Below are 18,978 nucleotides of genomic sequence, written 5' to 3'. Positions count from 1 at the left end.
TCTGAACTTACATAGGGGGAAAGGTGTAGAGGATACGGAGTACTACTTTATTCCAAGAAATGCTGTTTTATAGCTTCAGGGTACATACAGTCACAAATGTAACAACAATTGAACAAACACCAGACCCAAAGGCCAAGCATAAGGAAACCTCATACACATATCAAGAAGCAAACACTATCATTAATAATAATAATTATTATTATAGTTATTATCAGAATGAGGCATTGATGGTTCACTTGGGTGCAGTGTATAATACATTAGCTAGAGAGAACCAAGGGCAAACTTATTCTTATCTTTAAAAGGCAGTTTATATTCTGGTTTATATGACATGAGCTATATAATTAACACACATAAGAAAAGGATGCAGGAAGAAGTGAAGACTTATGCCTTTATTTCACTTGTCTTGTTGTTAATATCAATCTTAAAAATAATGATGAAAAGGTTAGCTGTTTTACAATATGGGTGTTATGGGGTATGGTAAAATGTCTTTGCAGCTTTAAAATAGTGGCTAGTTCCTACCTATCTTTCCTTAGAATGCCTGGCTCAATGCCAAGCTATCAGATTGTTTCCTGACCTTTTGAGGACATTTTAATGGTAGTAATGTCAGATCAGGGTAAAGGAGAAATAGAGAGGATCAGAAGACCGAGGGGAAAAGTGAAATGGAAAGAAAAAAGTTTGCATTGTTTACACCATCCAGTCTGGCAAATTTTACAGATGCATTCTGTTTGCTTGGGATAGTTTATTGCTTATGTTATTTCTTTTCTTTTCTTTTCTTTTCTTTCTTTTTTTTTTTTTCAAATGTGCTTTCCTCTACCAACTTTGGCTGAAAATACTTTGTATGTGTCCATACTGTAAGCCGTCATATTTTTCTAGAGATTTAGTGTAGTTGGAGAAGCTCTTTTTTTTTTCTTCCCCAAGGGTTATGCACATCAATATTCTAGCTACTCACTTTCGAGGCCAATGGAAAATGTGCTCCTAAGATTAAATAGACCTGAGTAACACATAAATCCAGTTTATACTGATGCAGTATGTTACATAGTTACTCACATCCTGAATTTCTGATGAGTGGAATACACTTTTTGGACAACACACTGCTACTGAACCGTCACTGACTGCAATTCAAAGATGGCGAGCAGGACTAAACCCTAACTATAGGTTCTCTATGGAGAGCCTAATTTGCCCAGAGCCCTCATCATCTGTGGAGCTCTGTGTGTAAAGGATCTAGTCTAGCAACAGAAAACTAGATTCTTTAAACATTCTTAGAGTAAACTAGAACAATACATATAAGCAACATAGGGAGTGCCCTTTTTTATACAATGAACCATCTCCTTTGACCCTCACTTCCCCAAACACAGTGCTTTTCTTTTTTTTAATTATTCAGACTATTAATATATAATTCTTCCCTTTTCAGACTTTGTAAATGCCCTCTTAGGAAGAAACCTTTCTTTTCTGCCAATATATCTTTAAAAAACCCGAAAGTTTTAAATCCAGTGTTAGGTCTGGTTTAAGTAGGTTGGCCACATTGATCCACTATGGGTTGGCTGTAACCATGCTAGACTTCTAGTCAGAGCACTATGTTTTCCTTTCACCTCAGATACAGAATTGTATATAACACAGTGTATATCCCGTCACGAGTCTAACTAATGCTATACAGAACTAGCAGCAAATTATCATCCTAAGTTTGAGGCAAGTGAAAAAAAATGTCAAAGAAAAGTTCCCCCATGAAACCTAGCCAAATGTGCGAAACGTCTCTCTAGTCAACCAAATTGCGCTTTGGCTTACAGATGCATCTAAGAATATTACGAAACACTCTGCTGAGATTTTCTAATCAATTGTTACATTTTAGGAAACATAATGGCAGTATACTCAGAAGAAAAATACTCCAATATATAATGATTAGAACTATTTACCTCAATATTTATAACATTAACATATGAAAATGTCCTTGTGGGCCCAACATATTTATGGACTAAATGCTGTGATGTCTGGGGTTTGCTTCAAAGTAACATGGTAGTAGAATGGGAAAATGGCAGGCCATGAGCTCATCATTGTGCCAGCTAAGTGATGGGTACATGGGAGTTCGCTATAGTAATCTCTACATTCGTGTATTTGAAAGTTTTCATGATAAAAAATTCAAAAATATATACTGATTTAAACTTTCATTCTTTTACTCATTATTGATTGATTTTGATTGATTCATCTACTCTTTGTATGCAAGATATTGTGGAAATGTGAAAAGTAAAACAAAACACCCAAAATGCTCTTGTCGGACACTTAGGTTAAATAAGCAATTCTCTTCAGGAATGAATATATATATATATATATATATATATATACACACACACACACACACACACACACACACACACACATACACACACACACATTCGTAAAATGACATTTATAAGAACCATGTAATTACATGTAAAATTCTTAGGTTAAATTTTGAAATTCTGTAGAAAGTACGTTTACAGCATGTTTTTAAAAATATATATATCCTCAGGGAAAAAATGAGAGTAAAGAAATACATCAAATGGTTACTAATGATTGGATTTAAATTATAGAAATAATTACTTGTATTTTTCTTCATTTTACTCCTATGTGTTTTTCCAAATTATTTTTAATGAACATGTATCATTTTAAAATGAAAATAAATATTTATTCATTACTGGATAAGATGTGCTCTCCTTTCCCAGGGAGCTTTTCACTAAAAACAGAGAAACTGCAAACACACAGCTTTGCCCAGATACTTTAAATCTTCATACCTAGAAGCGAAATACACCCACAGGAAAAGAAACGTCAATACAGATTTTATCTGATCATAGAAACATAAAGAGCTTTCTGTGTGTTGGACAGAAATAGGGGAGGAACCAGCTTCTCTGCAAGCCAGAAAGAGTGTGAAATTCAGGCCATTTTGTGATGAGATCCTTTAGCCATGAAAGCAATGGGAGCAACAAATTAAAGTTACCAAATAAGCCTGTCCCTGGACTCAGGCCGCTCACACTGATATGCGCGTTTCTTTTTAGTCAGTGTAACAAATAAAGCGTGGGAATGCACATGGGGTGGTGGGGGTAGTTACAATCCTAAAGGCTTGAGGCCTTCGCTGGTGAGATGGATATGTTCAGAGGTAGATGTGTGACAGAATTAGGAACAAAAATACAGCGACAGCTATGGATTATGTGCCATGGATACAGAAAGTCCCTGTTAGAAAGCTATCTTTATTGCCCCAAGAGATTATTTTCCCCATTTTATGCACATTCATATAAAGTGAAGTCAAGAGTGTAACTTTTAAAAGTTTGGATGAATATGATGTTCATGACTAACTCGGCCTGGCTGGAGCCAGACAGAGTCTCATCAGATGCCAAGCAAGTCACCCCCTTTCGTCTTCCTCCCTCTCATTTCAGGGCAGGCCAACCTCTACAAATTCAGCTTTTATGCTCTTTCTGACTTGATGATGCTCTGCGAATATACCCTCAGTCCTGACCTGCACTCTTCCTCTCAGCCACTGACATCTCAAGAAATCAAGAAGGCCACAGTCCCAACCTTCCCGAAACTTCACAAATTTCCACTAAAAGACATGTAGACCTCAAAGTTTTCAAAGCGAGGCTCACTTGCAGCTCTGGTCTTGGCCCTGTTAATTCATTAAAGAGGTGGCTATCCATATTCATGCTCCTAAAGGACATTTTTCCTCTTCCGTTTGTGGGTGTGCACAAGAGCAATCAGGTCTGATTTTCAGATTGGATCAAATGAAGTGAATGCATTTCAAATGTTTCGCCTATCATAGAATAATAATAAGTAGTTGAAAGCATCACAAAATGTGTTTAGAAGGTTCTGTGTTTGTTTGTTTAATGCCAAAGCGTCCGATGTTCCACATGGAAAATATCCACATGGAGACGTCCATTGAGGCGTCTCCTTTGGAAATATATATCTCCAGAGAGCCTGACAAACAAGGCCTTTGAATGCTTCCACCTCTGCGTAGCAAAATCATTGTGAAATGTTCGTTGAAATCTGTGATCGTAGGTTCTTGGGATCACATGTCTTATCATTCTAAACGATGGTATTTCAAATGAACAAACTGGATATAAAATATGTACTGTTCACCAATGTCAAAATACGTTCTGTTCAAATAGTACTTGGAGGTGGTGGACACACCACAGCCTTCAGGTTGAATTCTTTCAGAGGCTGGCAGAAGTGTACTTGACTTCTTTGCACCACAATATTCTAGATTGTCATTTAGAAATAATGAAAGTTACTTACCAGACAGCAATGTTGTGAGAAATATCCAGTTAGTGATGGTGAAACATTCTGAAATGAAAAGAATACGGTCAACCCTGGGTATTTAATAAATGTATGACAACACGGTGATCATGTAAAATAACCCATTCGCCTCTCACATTGGGACAGTGCCTCGGTGACACTGTATGAAGAGTAAAGGATGCTTCCTTTTGGAAGGAACATACAAGGGTGTGCTGAGAAGGTGACGCCTGCAACGGTCTGCATGTTCAGCTTGAAGGGCTCCAGCCAGTTGCAACTAGTTGTGGAAGACTTGCTGCCCATTTCTGCAAATTCACTGTAACTTGTATTGGGAAAGTTATGTTTTATGGTTAATTATCCATGGTCTGTTTGAAAAAATAAATCAAACCATTGTGAACCACCAGGATTTGCAGCTCCATTTGAACTTTACTGTACTTTTGATTAAACATTTTGTAAATAAAAACAAACTGGTTTCTTCTTGTTTTTGGTTGCTTGTTACTTGTGTTCTGGATATAAATATTGCGGCAGTGGTGGGAGAGCAAGTTATGGATTATTTACCCCCTGGTTTCATGAGTTGTGAGTTACTGGCCTTATTCTCCTTCATGAGCATAAATAAATGTATAGTATTATATTCCAAGTCCTGTAAGACAAATGGAACGAGTCAACTGAAACCTTTTAAAACCAAAACCTTTTATGCTAAGTCACAGAGCAACAAAACAAACCCCAAATTAACATTTAAAAAGCTTCTACTGTGGAGCAACGAAATCCCCCAATATTATATAATCTGCATTTTAAAAACTGCTTGCCTAACAAGCAGCAGTCTATCAATAATTCCACATGCTTGTTTTTTTCTCTGCTTTTATAATTTAGTAGCCATAGATGGTTTATCAGAGATCACCTCCCACCCCCAATATCACCACCAGAATGACGCCTTGAAAATAACCAGCATAACTAACCGAAGCCAACATAGATTTAGAAAGATCTGGAATTATTGTAACTAAAAGTAATGAAACTATGTAAAAGAAAAACTATATAAATTTGTCTATATTCATCATCCCAAGACTTATATAAATAAAAGAAATCTAAAAAATAATTGTCCAGGGAAAATGAGAAAAGCCAAGATTCAAAGGACCCTGTAGCACAGTGCAAGAGGAATATGTTTGAGACCCAGAATTTCCTAAGTTCCTGACACATCTGCATATGAAACTTAATGAGAACCACCAAAGTAGCTTGCCAAAAATTATGTTTTTTCAAATGACCCACTGTTCGCAGCACTGACCAATGAAAAGGACCTCTAGGAAATACACAAAATTGCCTTCTGCCATTTGCTACTTTTATAAAGACAGAGGCAGGATAATAAGGGGTTTCTTATAAAATGGGGTGATCTGTCCATTGCTGGGACTTGAGTGCTGCATCTGACTTCATCTTATCCCTTACTCCTCTCGTGGCTTACTGCTCACCTGCATAAGCACTGGGAGGAAAGTGCCATAGCAGGTCCCTCATCAGCTCATAAAAATGTGGTAAAATATTTATGAAGGGGCTACTATATGCTACTATATGCACAACTAGAGTAATTCTGTTTGGAAAGGTAAATCAGTGGCTAAGGGTCTTGTCACAGCATTTAAAAATATCTATTACTGATGCCAACAGCAAGGAGAAGTTAGGTTGAAAGTGTTGTGAAGGACTTCTGAAAAATGAGAAAATGTTTAAAACTCTCCCTAGCTTCTCGCATGTCCTGGGAACATAAGGTGTAGGCCTGCTAGCCCTTCTTAGCCTGGATCCCATATCACAAAAGAAAAACTAGAAGTGGCCTGTTTCCAGGGCCTTGGTTACAACTGAAAATGAAGGCTGAATGGAATTAGTTGGCAGCCATTGGACGCTGGAAGGTCAATTCTGCCCTAAGTATGGTTCAGAGAGTGTAAAAACCCACCGAGATGAAAATGGAAAACTATTCTGAGAAACAGGCAGAAAAAAAGTTCAAAGATATTTTACTTCAACACAGTTTCCTCTATTTCTTTTATGATACATGCTTCCAACTATTTTGACAACCAAGAAAATGCTCATCGATGAGTTCTAAGTTGTCTTTTAAATCGTTCCCTGCATACAGAGTGTTACAGAGCGCTGGTTACTGAGGAATAATCATGTTCAAATTGTATTATAAAGTATGGTATTTTACATGATGCAGGTATATACAAACCGAATTGTATACTGGAATCTAAACTCAGCTATAACACATGTAGAGGGACACTTAGAAAAAATATACATAGGAGTATGTTTTCCTGGTGAAAGACTATTCTGATTGACTGTCATTATTTTTCCATAAACAAATCTACCTGAGCCATAGATTTTTTTAAAGACAAAAACCAGGAAGTGTATTTATAAATGGTTAAAAATATATCCTAGCTTACTCATGATTCATTAAGACAATTAAAGATGCCTCCATCATCAGAGATGCAGAGACATGATAATCCCAAGTCTCTTGATCACTCGGTTGTTGCAAGAGAGACAAATTCAGGCAATGAAACCTGAAAAACCAGACAAAATTTGCCTGGCTTTGATTTTTATCTTTATGCACCAGATTTTCCCATACAAAAGGAGTCATAAATTTAATAGCTAACACATAAGAGAAAGGTAAACAAACCAGGAAATAGCCTAAATCTTTTTTTTTTTTAAGTGAAGGAACACTCATCTCTTACCTTCAGTAAAATCAAATGAACCATTTCATCTGCCTTTTCCATCCAGAAGGAAAGTATGACCTACAGCAATGTTATTGACCTCAAATACAAGGAGGTGAAGTGCCTCAAGAGTTCTACTCACGTCTGCCCTCTTCCTTGACTGTTTTCACCTTCTCACAGATTACATTAAGAACGATCAGAACTACCACCAGAAGTACCCCTCATACATCTGCTCTTACCTTCCTCTAGCAGATACCCGACAATGCCTAGTCAGGTTCTCTCTACCATTTTGGCATCCATTTTATAACTATTCAATAGGCAGAAACTCAAAAGGAAGAATAAAACAAAATCAACAAGTCCTCCAACCTCCCTCATCAGGTGTATGTCTGATTCCCAGAGGACACGAGTCTGTTAAATGAAATAAAATATTGTAACAGGGAAGGAAGACTGATAAACTTCACACAAATCTCACTGAGTTCCCACTCATGCTGGGAAGGGAGTTATTCTAGTGAAAACACGGGGGTGTAGGAAAGGAGTGAAGGGCTACAAAGGGACTAGGAGACATAAAGGTGGTGCAATGGACCCAAAGGTGTTCCAGGGAATGGTGTGACAGAAAGTTCAAAAGGAAAATTCCAGAAACTGCAAGTTTTTAAGTGGAACTGTTGTTTAGGGGATAAATTCTATACGGAGTTTGAATTAAGTGTGTGCTATAGCATCTAGATGTTTTCTTTTTCATTAAGACTTTGGAGTTTGAATGTAGTTTGTCATGAGAAAAAAAAAAACATGAGAGCTTTATACAGCCCCCAAAGTAAAAGACACGAGAAAGACAGGGTTTATATAACTGGCTTTTTACATAAATATTACATCAGGATACTTTTCAAATGAAAACACACACACACACACACACACACACACACACAGCCATCTTCCTTATCCTCTATTTTAAAATTCATTTCATACTTTAAATGTTGTTGATTTTTCACAAAACAAGTAAAAACCAAGTCAGCATTAAACACCTCAGAATAATTTCAGTCTTATATTACTTGGAAAATTTACCACATCATGGTGGGTCACAAAATCCTGTTTAAAGCCATTTGAGGCACTGACAATTATGGGATGTTTTGCTGCAGCCTAGGGCAACTAGAAATGGCCACGGATGTTAACTAACTCCCTCCTCAACAGTCTGAGAAAAGGGAAAAAAAAACTGTAAGTTTCCCCATCTGTTATTTCCTTTTTTTTTCTTTTTGGCTGTGGAAAAGTAAAATTATGCAAGAGCTTTTGAATGTAAAGGCTGTGTGTGCTTTTTCCCTTTTTGTCTCTGTGTACCGGTTATGTGATGTTGCGTAACTGAGTACAGAGTAGGCGGTTAGCGTTTACTATTGATTTACACTATGCCATCTAATGAATTCATAGCACTCAAAAGAAAGGAACGAGAGGGGGAGGGAGGAAAAGGAAAGGAGGGAAAGGGGAGGGTAAAAAAGAGGAACAGAGGAAAGAGAGAAAGAGCTCATTTAGAGAAACAGTTCTAATGTCCAGAATAGTTTCATGCTTATTCCCTCTAGCTCTTTTGGTTGTTGTTCAGGTCTCAGAAAAAAGGACTTTGAGCTAGTGACCCCAATATTCCAATCTTATTTCTAATGAGGATCACTGACAGGTGAATGTCTGAAAGTACTAATGTGTCAAATGACTTGAAAGCAATTCCACTAAACTGTCAGACTTCTCCGTATGCACTTATTTATGATTCTCTCTGTGCATTTGGGAATCTGTATCTATGATAGCCAATGCGATGGTCCGACTGGTTTACCTAGTCACTGATATTATTTGAAAGACACATGGGGCAAAGAGAAATATGTCCCACTCTACCCATCTCCTTTGAAAACTGCATAAAGGATGCATTTAGAAATCTTTGAATAGGTCACTATTTTACTTTGGAAGAAGATATGCCACAAATTATTTGGCTCCACAGAACTGCCTAAGACAGGAATGTCAAAGAGAAATGGGCAGAACAAGAAAAGATTCTAAACTCATGAACAATACTTGAAAAATAAATTTAAATAATTTCTTATATTATGCCTGTGGAGAGCACTCAAAATATAACTTTTGATCAGGATGATGGTAGACATTCCTAGTCCTCAGTGTTTCCCCTGCTGTACAGTGAGCTCCCAAATTATAGGCTGGAAAGTAAGGGTGAAGTTGATTCTGCTGCTAGGCATGGGACCTTCCTGTACCTGAGTGCCCTCCAATGGCTGAGAACAACTACTAATGTGAGGAAGATAAGCAGATATTTTCTTTATTAGCAGCCAGCTTGAGGGCATGGCAGGGAGCTGGTTTCCTTTCTGAATGTGGGTTTGTAAATGGTGACTGGGAAAAATCACATGAGGTCGTCCAAAAGAAAGAACAAGAGTCTGAGGTTTCATTTCTGATCGTCCAATCATCTCCTCCACCCAATTTAGCTTATTCAATATTAAACAGATGCCTACTCCATCCATTTGCCAGGGATGCTTTAATTAATTGACAGCTGTGTGCACACGGTTGTATGCTGAGCACTTAGCACGGTGTTTGGCGCACTCTCTCTGCTCAGCAAGTATTTGTCGAAACAGTAAAATGATTATAGGAGACACGTCACTGTGGGCAAAGTAACCAGAAAAGCCTCGGAAAAACATATTCCAATGATTTACAGGCAATCTTAAGCTGTATTTCTCTATCATTTATCTGTAGACACAAAAGGTTGATATAGAGCAAGAATCGGGCAGTTATTTGGGGACAGTTGACTTCAGTTCCATTTTATTGGAAAAAAGCTTAACAAAAATTATAATGCTGATAGCATCAGCGAAGTTTTGTGTTCATTTCCACCAGCCCTTTTGGACTATTTTTCATTTCAGTCTTGGGCACAGAAAAGTCCATTTTAATTTCCATGGACACATTCTAAAGGGAAAGTCATGGGATATCAACATAATTCATCTTTTAAAAAATACTGAGAAGAATGTAGCCATTTAGTAATGGGAGAGAATATAGTTTTTTTTTTTTTTTTTTTTTTGTTGTTGTTGTTGTTGAAGGGCAAGGCAGGTTGAGTTTTGATTAGGTTATGCAAATTTAAATTAATAGCAGGGCAACCAAGAATGTATTGAATTCCATTTTCTTGGTTAAACAGGAGTTTTATATGAACAAAAATTCTGGATTACAAAGTCAGAAATGCCATCTTTCAGCTAATTGGAGAATGAGACCTTTAGAGGAAAAGTTGCATGGGCATTCTCTCAGAAATTCCAGTTGAAGACTCAACTAAAAGCGTGTTTGGCAGTGGCAGCCGCGGTACTTTTTAGAGAGCGGGACTACCTGCTAGTCCATCTGGGATGAGGCAACTTTTCAGTCAAAACCTTCAAAAAGTTTTTTTTTTTTTTTTTTTTAACTTTGGTCAATGATATAATCTCCTCAAACTCAGCAACTCCCTTAAATAAGCATTCGGGCAGTATGTTGACAAGACCATCCCATGTGCCATCTCATTTCACGGATTCTAAAACATGAATGAGAACTTGCTGGACCCCTTATTTCATTTATGAAGATTCTGAGGTTTGAGAGGTAATTTTCTCAGGGACATATATTTTGAGATAAAGCTGGGACTAGAGTCTAAAGCTCACAGTTCACTTCCCCACAGCATAGAAGAGGTTAATGTTGTATAAATGGAATCTTACTTTATTTTATTTTTAGTTATTTATTTTTAGCCCGTTCTTTCTTTTTTAAAAGTTTTAACTTAAATTCCAGTTAGTTTACATATAGTGTAATATTAGTTTCAGGACGTGTCTTATTTTATTTTTTTTTTTAATTTTTTTTTCAACGTTTTTTATTTATTTTTGGGACAGAGAGAGACAGAGCATGAACGGGGGAGGGGCAGAGAGAGAGGGAGACACAGAATCGGAAAGAGGCTCCAGGCTCCGAGCCATCAGCCCAGAGCCTGACGCGGGGCTCGAACTCACGGACCGCGAGATCGTGACCTGGCTGAAGTCGGACGCTTAACCGACTGCGCCACCCAGGCGCCCCGGACGTGTCTTATTTTAAATGCCATAAAGATTTGAAATGATTCTTTGATAAGGAATCCTTACATTATGTAACAATGTTCACCTTAAAACTATCTTATACTTCGTTTTTTATTTTTAGTCGTTTCTCCTCTTTCCCGTCTTCCTCTTATTCTTTGGATCTTTGATTAGAGTCACTTTTAACTGTTTCTAGCTCATTCATGCCCATTCCTGACCTCAAATGCTTTCCTTTCTCTCACGTTGCATCTGAAGAACCAACTTTTATTTGTTACTCTTCCTCATAAACATCATTATTTTGTTGATGTGCTTTGAGAGCCTCAGAAATCATAAAGGAAGAGAAATTTTAAATTTAACAATATACAATAAATATATCTTTGGTATATATTCAAATTAAAAAATAAAATGTGCAACAGGACACTGACAACTTGTAGGGTCTGTCATAGGATGTTACAGCTGTAGAGACCTGCATCGTCAATGAGACTGGAGCCTCCTGTCACAAGAAATCTCCAGACCACTCATTTTCCACTACACCAGGTCACCTTTCTTTTCCCTTTTCTTTCTTTCCATTCCACAGACACAATTATTTTGGGACTAATTATGGCATAGCAGGAGCAGGTCGGGAGAAATCCTAGTGGCTGAATGTGGCTTCATGATACTGGCCAAACTCTCTCAATTCCAAAAAAAAAAAAAAAAAGTCAGAAAGAGTTGCATATCAAAATTGCAGCTACACAGAAAGTGAAGTCTGAGGAGGTTAAAAGAAAACTTGGACTTTTTCGAGAAAAGGAGTCCCTGGATAACAGGAATGTTGCTGCCAGAATCATTGTAATTAAGATTGTGTCATTGTTTCCTTTATAAATGTTAACTCTTACGGGGTTTACAAACGATCAGCTAAAACGATCAGCTCTAGGCTGAAACATAGCTCCAAATATCTTAGATTGGGAAGTATTTTTTCCCTCCCTATTCCTTAAAAGAGAAAACATAAAGCAACTATTCAGAAATTTCAACATTGGATTCTGACCACATACCTTTCCCAAAAAAGAGTAGGTGCTAATTAAGGAGTCTAAACGTACAGTGAGCTGAGGTGAACAACATCCACTGTGGGATGAAGGACATTAGCCTGGTATATGAGTGAGCAATAAAATAAAAGGGTGTCCTATTGTTTTAAAAGGTTTAATGTACATCACTCGGATAGATATTTCATTCTGTTCTATCGATCTGAATAGGATTTTGGCAACGCTGTGTTGAAAAGTCTTTTGCTCTTATTTGCTAACTAGAAAAACTTACAATTATAGGAGGCAGGAATTTTGATGGTTTCCTTATATGCCCATTTTCAGGGTGGGTATTGCATAATCAATAATTTTTTTAAACCCATTGCTCCTATTTCTCTGGCATTGGCTCTGGTGTTTAATGGCTGCAGAAAGATGCTCACAGTGGTGACGAGGGACAGGAGGAGGAAGTCACAGACTCACATTAAAATTAATAGGCCAGGAGGAAACTAGCATTTACTTAGCACATATTACATGCCATGTACTTCATTAACATTATTCCATTTAATGCAACAACCCCCCCCCCCACCCCCGAAGTAAGTAAGTAAGATTGGCTTAAGTTTCAGAGATTAGCAACCTAGTCGCAGGGTTGTCAGCTAACCTGCTTAAGGACACAGCCAATTAAAAAGTTGTGCAGGTGAGGATCAGGACCTGTTTGACTTCCAGGCCCACAGGTACACTGTAAAACACCACAAAGCCAATGATGAGAGCCACCACAAGCTCCAAGTAGGAGGTGGGAAGGGTAAATGACTCCTAAAAAGAAACAGGTTCTTGCTTTGCTCTTGGTTCCAATAAATCCCTGTTTTCTAAATGTATATTTGGAAAATGCTTTTTTTTTTGTCATAGATAAGAAAATGCACAATTTCCTGGGAACCTTTAAATCAGACATTTGAGTGTTTATAAAAATCTCTTTAAAGATTTATACTAAATAACTAGATAATAGTTTAAAAAATATAATTCATATCATTTCAGATGATTAATACATAACAATTTAATGACTGTGTGTATGTGTGTATATGGGTATATATGATTTGTGTGTGTGTATATAATTTTTTCCCTTGCCAAAATTTCTGGTAACTTACTATATACTGTACTTGTCAAAAGCTAAACAATAAATATGTTAAGGCAGGAGAAAAGGAAAGAACAAAGAAAGAAGAGTGTGTGTGTGTGTGTGTGTGTGTGTGTGCGCGTGTATGAGACGTACTATTCTCAAGCCCCCGGGGACATGTTTCAAATATGTTTTTAAAATCCTAGTTTGGTGAAGAACTTTACAACAAAGTAATTGTAGCCAAACAGATTTGAAAGGATGAATTAATAATTCTTTCGGCAGCACACATTTATTCCTCAACTTTTAATACATCCTTTGCTTTGTCCTTTCCTCCTTGTCTGCCGTAAGTCTAAATTTGATTGGGAGCAGGAAGGAAGAAATACTAACTTCTGGCTTAGCAGAAGCATGAAACAGGAGAGAACTAGAGTATCTTCCTGGCCTTTTTTTCTCATCCTTATAAGGAAAAGCTACAGTAAACTAAACAACAGAAAAAGAAACAACAACGACATTGACAGTTTTGCTCAGGCAAAAGCAAGATTCGTATCTGCACAACTTCAAGGACTTTCTTCAAATGTTAGCTTCTCTGCATGGTCTTAACAACAAAGCCGAAGAAGAGATGAGATCTGTTTAAGGAAACAGATGAGATTTGAGAGAAAATAGGAGGCCCTCCTTATTTTCAAATAGTATTTAAATGCATGACCAAGATAATAACTTGCAACGTTAAAAAAAATTACACAGTTAACACAAACCTGCTAAAAATAACTCACAATACCCTCTCCGCTAAAACAAAACAAAATAAAGCAAAAACTCACAAACAATTATTTTGACTGGTAAAAACAGTGACATGAAAGTAACAGATGGGACAGCCCAGTTTTACTCACACAACACACTCACTAAACACAATTGCAAGCGTACCCACAAAAATAACTCAACAATGGTGACTTTGGCCTTGTGCTTCAAATATCTCCCTTAGGTGAGTTTCCTTACAGACTTCAAAGGGCTTGTGAGAAATAATGTAGAATAAAACCAACTTGTCTGTAGGAACCTAGGAACGGGAAGGGGCTGCCAGTCACAGCCTGCAAACAAAAGGGATCTTGTCACCTTCGTCAAGTCCTTTCTCAGGACTGGAATAGGTGTTCTTTCCCTGTGTATTGTTTCTTGTTGTCTGGTAGTATTTTTAGGAAAGGTGACATATCTGTACTCTTAAGAAAACATCACACTACATACCATCTAAAAACTTTCATAAATCAAATAATTAAAAGTAACAAATCTTCCTGCTAATTGCTCCTCAAAGTTGAAAGACAGGTTATTTTCTTACCTTACACCATGCCTTCTGATCTGACAGTGTCATTCAATCAATAGTTTCAATGTCACTTACTGATTTTCAACTCTTTTATTACAAAGACTTCAAGCAATAATGAAATGGTGCTGATCTGCTTGCTTTCACTCTATATAACGTCTATATTTATATGCTTTGCTTCTATTTGGATCTATATTTATCTGCTTTATCTGCCTACAGTGCATCTGTTTCTCATACACACAGACATATATTTATATATATACACACATACTGTATATATATAGGTTATATATAAACACACATACCCACAAAAATGTATGAATGTATGCTAGTGTGCTTATTTCAACAAGCATGCAGGTGCATAAATACTCAGACACATGACAAATATACCAAGAACATAAATGTACATGTGAACATAGTTGTACAGGGAAAAGCGTATGTTAACAATAGGCCTGTCTTTGATACTTGGCTGTTGGCCTTTGAGACTTACACACTCAGGAGTGACAGCCACAGACTACCCTGGGAAGGAGAAAAATCTTCAGAAAGTGAAACTATATAGCTAAATAGAGATCATGCATTCTGACTTACTCATTTTAAGATGAGGAAACAGAGACACTGAGAGGTTAAGAGAGAAGGTCTGACGGCTTTCTAGCGGCAGACCTGGAAGCAGAACCCAGGACTCTGCCTTCTCTAGATAAATGCTCTACTATGCTGACCTGAAACCCAATTATCACCTTCTAATTTCCACTCTTTTCCTATTTTCCCCTTTCTTTGCTGCATGAAATGTAAGTAGCCAACAAACATTCAACCCGAGTCAGGCCTGCTTCCAAATGTTATAAATGTGCTATATCATTTAGTCTGCACAATAGCTCTACAAAGTAGGTATTCTTGTTCATGTCCATTTTACAGATAAAACATCTGAGGCCTGACTACTACATAACTCACTCAAAGCTACACAGCTAGGAAGCAAAGAAGCTGAGCTCCTATGATACTCCACACCCTGTGTTGTTCCCACTAGATCATGATGTTTTCCCTTAATACACATCTGAATGCCTTTATGACCCACCCCCACCCCAGTACCACAGCCTAAGCATGATATAAATCTGTTTCAGGATATATAATAAGCCTAAAGCAGAGGTCCTCTCAGACTGAGAAAAAAAAAGGGGGGGAGTGGAACAGGTGTGAGTTCTAGTGCAAACCCTCTAATAGAAAACTGAAACATGTAAAATTCAGGCCCCCCAAATCACCCCAAGGGTAGTCTTATGTGATTTAAAGTCTTAATGACTTCTAGCCTATGAACATTGTATGTCTTCTCCATCAAAAGATATGTCAAACTGATAAAATTGAATCAGGTGGGATATAGAGGCACAAGAAGGCAAAAGGAGGGTAGCAAAGGGAAGAAAGAACTGCACCCCCTCTTCTACTCTTGGGACAACACTTCCAAAAATAAACATCTTATCAAAAAATCCAAAGCCAGTACCAAAAAATGGTATTTCACTCCCAGTGAAGTGTTAAGAACAAATTCAGAAAAGAAAACATGTCTATGGTAATTTCATACAGATTTCCTCAGATAGTAACCAGTTGTGAGCTATCCCAACACACAGGAGTTTTACACGTTGTTCAGCTTACACAGAACCCAGCACCAGGAGATGCCATGTGGGTTTGTGAAACTCCCTGGGGCATACTGCATCCATAAGCCAAGGAACAGAAATTGCACTGATCCATACATGCAGCTCTTCATCTGTGACATATTGATAATTACTCTTTATTTGTGAATTAAATCCAAGTTATAAAAACAAGTTTCAGACATTTGTCACAAACAGGGTGCTTTTGACTTAACTCTTTCAGAACTCTATCTAGTTACTATCTCCAGGAAATGGGAGCTAGCATTGAAAGGGCCTGATACTATGGTAGGATTATGGCCTTGATAGAGAGAGAGAGACTGACTTGAATTTTAATCCCAAGTCTTCCACTGATTAACAATATAGATTTAGGTGCATCACTTAAATGGATCTGAATCTCAGTTTCATTACCTGTGGAATGAAGAATAAAACCACTCATTTTGTAGGAACATTGTGAGGATTAGAGATAGTCCCACAGCAATGTCCTCCTCATAAAGGAGGCCATTAAATATTAATTATTATATGTTTAAGAAGACCTTTTGGCTGTGTCTTTCCATTGTATAAATGATACACAATTCTTTTGGGAGTAAAAGAAGAAGTAAGGTACTTTTTATGCTTGTTTAATCAAAGGCCAACTTTTTGGTGATCAGGTGTGTTCCAAGTAATGATAGAAATGAAAGCATCTCATAGTGTAACATTTTCACTGGAGGATCTTAAAGCACTTAGTAAGCCTCGACTTTTGTGATGCGGCTACTCTCACTTAACTATTGGGCCAAATGAAGCTCGGAGATCCATCCCCCAGATGAATAACAACTTTTAAACAATCACCACCAGGGGTGAGTAGAAATTCTGTCTTTAACATCTAAACCACATAGTGTCCAGCTGGGTAATAACTGTGGTAAGGTCACAGATACAAAGGGCCATGCTCTCCCCAGAGCTCTTTGAGATTATGCACTGAAGCCAAAACCATTAGGTAATGCTGTGTACATCTGCTGAGATAACAAGGGTGAGTCAGGGTTAGGTCAGGGTTTCAGGTTATAGGGGTGGGGTGAAGAGTGGCTTTCAGATCGAATGCTGAGAGCGGTTTGACTGAGCAGCAGACAAGCCCCATAGTATTTAACATAAGAGGAAAGAAAGAGGAGGGAGCCACTGCCGAGAGATGGTGGGTGGGAGCACGGAACCCGTGGGGCTCCAACAGGGAACTGTGCCTCAAAGAGGAGACCCTCCCATGTGTGCACACACACTGAGAAGCGGACAAAAAAGCCCAGGGTGCAGCATAAATCCTGCTATCCCAATAACACACACAGATGTTCTACCATTGTTTTCTTTTATGCACATTTTAATTAAGAGATCAGAATCAAGCATTAAAATGTTATTAAATGGCTTGTTTACATTTTCACTATATGTCATTTATTATGCATTTTCTAAATGTGTATCTATTCAGAAGGGCTATTTGGAATTTTTATGTCACTGTTACAATTGTGCCTCTAACGCACACCAGTTTGAGCTAACCAAGAAACTGTCGGAGAGTGGGATAGAAACTCTGGCTTCTCTTACTCTCAGTCAAGCAACCCCATCCCCCATCACACCTCCCTGCAGTGTGACAAACGGCACTGGCACCACTGTACTCAGCACTACAGGATGTCCCAGGTCCACAGCAGCCTTGCTGATTACTCATGAGAGGCCTATTTTTGCATATTGTCCTGTTGTCTTCACAAGAAAACGGTCTCTCTATCCATGCCATACCCTTCCCTGAGCAGTTCTGAAAACCTCAGGAACTCAAAGCTACCACACGGAGGAACCTGGCCCCCTCCCAGTGGCACAGGCTCTCCCGGAGGGGACACAGTGGGAGAAGCCGGAATGAGATTTTTTTCTCTCCTCATCCCATCACTTATTTCTAGTCTACCACTTATCTCAAAGTATCCCTGCAGGAATCCCTTGAGTTTTCGGTATTATTCTAGAGTTGAAACAGACACCCAAACCTCACGTTCTCCCAGGCTCCACAGATACTAAGACTTATTCACACAATCCACCTGCAAATGTGGGGCACAGGTGTCCTGTAGTCTGCCTGCCCCATACGGCCCAGAAGCCCATGGTCATGTTACGCCTTATGAATCGTGGTGCACAGAATTATAAGGCAGAGGGCAGGACTCATACATATCTCATGCATGTTCGGTTCAGTGCCTAACATATTGTGAGTGCCCAATCAATCCAAATAAGAGAGGGAGGTTTCCTTCCTTCCTCCCTCCTTCTCTCTCTCTTTCTATCTTTCTTCCTCCCTGCCCCCTTTCCCTTTGTCTGATTGTTATCCAGGATAAAGCAGAATGCTTGCACACAGCAGGCACAAGACAGGAACGCATTCTAATCCACTGTCAGATTATATTGCTTATACTGTCTCATTTGCAGCATTACTGATCCACAGAAGCATTTCCATAACTCTAAATATAACCTTGAGGTTAAGAGTTGAATTGAGTCTGCTATACCTGGTGGACCAGATAGGATCCTGAGAAAAGTAATGGCACAGCTTTAAATGGAGTTTCTTTTAAAAGGAAACTTTAAGATGTTACCACAGAAAGAGTAAAATTGGCACAATTCTCTGGAGAGCACCTTAGCAAATAATGCATCAAAAACTTAAAAAGATATGAAATGCTACTTGACCCAGAAATTTCACATTTAGCAGTTTATCTAAAAGAAATAACCAAAGGGGCGTCTGGGTGGCTTAGTCGGTTAAACATCTGATTTGGGCTCAGGTCATGACCTTACAGTTCATGGATTCGAGTCCTGTGTCGCGCTCTGTGCTGATGGCTCAGAGTCTGGAGCCTGCTTCAGATTCTGTGTCTCCCTCTCTCTCTCTGTCCCTCCCCCACTTGTGCACGCTTTCTCTCTCTCAAAAATAAATAAATAAATATTAAAAGACTTTAAAAAGTAGGAGAAATTACCAAAGATCTACACAAAGATTTAGAAGCCAGAGTTTTTATCATGGCATTACTTATAATTGTGAA

At 38.2% G+C, this 18,978-nt stretch overlaps 1 protein-coding gene across 43 annotated transcripts in view; it reads right to left on the bottom strand.

Moving 5' to 3' along the window:
• Positions 1 to 18,978, bottom strand: part of ZBTB20 (zinc finger and BTB domain containing 20) — a 777,866-nt gene that overhangs the window by 360,361 nt on the left and 398,527 nt on the right. For all 43 annotated transcript variants that reach the window (XM_058732431.1, XM_058732419.1, XM_058732421.1 and 40 more), the window contains one exon: positions 4,258 to 4,305. The gene's annotated coding sequence lies outside the window, so the exon portion shown is untranslated. The remainder of the gene's footprint in view (positions 1 to 4,257; positions 4,306 to 18,978) is intronic.

This window comes from Neofelis nebulosa, chromosome 5, assembly GCF_028018385.1.
Source record: "Neofelis nebulosa isolate mNeoNeb1 chromosome 5, mNeoNeb1.pri, whole genome shotgun sequence".
Lineage (NCBI taxonomy): Eukaryota > Metazoa > Chordata > Mammalia > Carnivora > Felidae > Neofelis > Neofelis nebulosa.
This window is presented reverse-complemented; position numbering and strand designations above follow the sequence as displayed.